Consider the following 3,497-nt stretch of genomic DNA (forward strand, 5'->3'; position numbering starts at 1 on the left):
ACAGCGAGTTTGACAGACAAACAAACGTTATTAGCTAGCTAACACTACATAAAACAAACACAGAAGAAAGGCTAGATACGTCGGACAAGCATGTTTACCAACCGTTTAACCATTTAAATTGAAAGTAGTCGGCCGAAAACAACGAGAGGGTTTGACAGCATTTATTTGACAACACGCACATTTAAACCTGCCGCCTTCCCCAAGTGGTACCCGGAAGTAAATTTGTTTACATGGTGACGTCACGGTGATTTGGTCTATTGTAATTCAACGTGATAATGGCTGCTGAAGGAGAATCCCCAGAACGTTCCCCCGGGCGGTGGGCCGCGGCCCCGTCGAAAAAGACAAACTGGCGGACAAATCCTCAAAAAAAAACCTTGGCAGAAGCTACCTACAGTAAAAAAAAACTGCTGGCAGTGAATGTGTTAAAAAAGCTCTCCTACCTGTATCCGACCTCCGATTGCAGATCCGAAGATATGATAGTCTGAATTTACAGCAGAGTGTGTTTGATCTCACTATCATAGTGCACCGCTTGCACACGGCGAGCAAACAACACATGCAGTCACACGGAGACGGCGGCTGTCAGTGATCAACGCAAATCCAGCGCACCTGGGAAGCAAAACATGTCATGAAATACTCAAACTCCCAAGGTTCCTGTCGGCACTAGGAAGCTTCTCCTGTCCTCAATACGGGACAGGCTGTGGAAAGACTGCTTCTAAACGGTTGTTTCAAGCAGCAGTATCATTTTAACAGCGCCGGTCAAATTACTGGCTTCAGTAGGCGGACTATCATATCTTCGGTTCTGCAATCGGAGGTCGGATACGGGTAGGAGAGCTTTTTTAACAGCGTTTCCCACCGATTGACAAATCGAACGCTGTGTGACGCTGACTGCTGTACGAGAATATCGGAGTACAGTAGCAGCGTCACGTTATGGGTCTACTGACAGCAGTGCAGCACCCAGTAGCTCTAGAAACACTAGAACTGTTGTAGAAATTGTCTTAAACTGTCTATATTACAGCAACACTCAGCCACAAGGAAAAGGTTTCAAGGCTTGTTACTGCATGAAGAAAAGCTGATATTCTGTCTACTGTTCCCTGAGCCATCTTGGCGCTACGCTAATGCTAACGTTGCCAAATGGCTAACGTAGGTCTGGCTGCCTATTGACAATAAGAGTGCCAAAGTCACCCCCTCTCCCTGTCCATGGGATTTCATCCGCCATTCATTTTTCCATACACCTTGTCTTTTACTTGTTCCAGACCTTGTTTTACTTGGTCAAACCAAGCGATTCAACTATACTTAGAATCAGGGGAGACCATGTCAAATTTGACTCGTCTCGACTAGTGTTCTTGCTAGAAATGCCCATCCCTAGTCTGGAGCAATCCTCCTCAGTGTTATGATGGTTCCTTTCCTCGATTAGCAGGCACTGCCATTCTCTTGTCATGCTATTCAAATTTACCCCACAATGTCATCCAAAGTTTCCTTCTAAAATAAATCCCAATCCTCCCCCACTCCACCATCTTTTCAGTTGTGGTTGGCGGATATGATCTCTGTTATACGAATGGAGAGACTCAGGTTCTTGAGGACCAACTCACCTGGGAGATTTCAAACTATTTGGGACCCGTTTCTGGCCTACCTTGACGAGGTTAGGGGTGACTGGTGATTCGCCCGGCCGGTCTTTCTCCATTCATGTGGGATCCCACTCATTTATATATGTATATATATATATTTACAAGCACAATTTATATATATTTATAAGCTGTATGTAACTGGTGGCACTAGTGTAGTCGCAGACTGTAGTTCAATCATGGAAGACCAAATAAGGCATTAATAGAGCACCCCATGCTGTCATAACCCTCAGCCCAAATGACATCATAAATGACATCAGTTATGACATCATAAATGCCCTTCTCCCAAATGACATCATAAATGACATCAGTTATGACATCATAAATGCCCTTCTCCTGGTACTATATAAAGCCCCCATCACCACAGCTTAAATCACACTTGTGCAGTCATCACTCACCTTGTGTCAGCATCACGCATTCATCCAGCATCTCCAGAGCAAAAGCTTCATTCAGTCCAGCACCATGTCCAAGTCCGAAAACGAGCAGCAAAGTTTCAGCTCCACCGTGGACGCTTTCCTTCAGAGCACATTCAACGCCCCGGCCAGCCTCGGGCAAATCCCCAATCCCCAGGCTCCATCTCCGGGCGTCACAGGCGTCTCATGGGACGCTCCCCTCACCAGGGGCCGCGGCCGCAAAAGAAAATCCAACGTCAAGGAGGTCCTCGTCTCGCCTGGATCTCAGTCCGCACAGCACTCCGGAGGCCGCGGCCGCGGCAAAAGAGCCAGAAGTCCACCTCCCCCGGATCTCAGTCCGCACAGCACTCCGGAGGCCGTGGCCGCAGCAAAAGAGCCCAGAAGTCCACCTCCAAGAAAGGCCCAGCGAAGCGCACCACGACCGCCGGCTCCTCGGCGGACGCGCCAAGGCTCCAGCCCCTCCAGGCCTCCAAGATCCCCTGATCGCAACGATGTCTTCACTGGTCGGGTCCCTCATCGACATCGATGCCCGGCCGAGGACGCTCGCGAGCCCCACACTCCCCACGGCAGCAGCCCAAACAGCCCTGCCCCAGGTTTCAGGTCGTATCCCCCCTTTTTCAGCCGGCATCTCTTCCGGCGGCCGCACTCATTGCAGGCCGGGTGCCAATCCCCGAGCAACTCTGCCCTGTTGCATACGGCCGCTTCCCTCTCCCGCGTCCGGTCGGGTATTATCAAACATGCATTTAGTCCCTGGTTTCAGTCAACGTTGCGGCATTGCTGCTGCACTCATTTCAGGCCGGGTGCCAATCCCTTAGCATACGGCATACGGCATACGGCCGCTTCCCTCTCCCGTGTCCATTCGGGTTTTAACAACATGCCTCTAGTCCCAGTTTCCAGTCAACCTTTTCTTTTTCATAGCATGGTTCCTCTCTTACGCATCCAATCCATCGATCCAATCCCAGTCATTTAGATAAAGTATAACCCTTGTAAACTTTTCCGGCCATGCTGAGTAGCGCGCTAGCTACCTGGCTAGCCACCGGCCTTCCATGCTATACTGCGCATGCGCGTGGCTGGTCTAGCTTTGCCAAAGATGCGCATTGCAAATGCAAGATGCGACACTATCGTCTCCCGTCGCATGCTTCAGGCAAAATGGCGATAATCATCAGTTCTGCTGTTGCCGTCCTTCAAAATATAAGAAAATGTATAGCTCAGCGCTAGAGCGGACTGGCTTGAATGTGGGAAAGCGGGGTTCGAATCCCGTGTGCGCGCTGATATTTTAATTTAAGATCCTGGTGAAATAGGTCTAAATCTGAAAGTTCAATAAACGTCTGCAAATAGTGGGTGAAAAAACTTTCACTTTCAAATTTAAACGTCTTTTCAACCGAAAAATGCTCGCGGGTGGTTCTGGCTTCAGCATATGCTTGAATTAAGTTCTAGAGGTGAATGGTTGCAGAAAAGAGGC

This window comes from Poromitra crassiceps (assembly GCF_964638095.1).
Source record: "Poromitra crassiceps genome assembly, chromosome: 3".
In the NCBI taxonomy this organism is placed as follows: Eukaryota; Metazoa; Chordata; class Actinopteri; order Beryciformes; family Melamphaidae; genus Poromitra; species Poromitra crassiceps.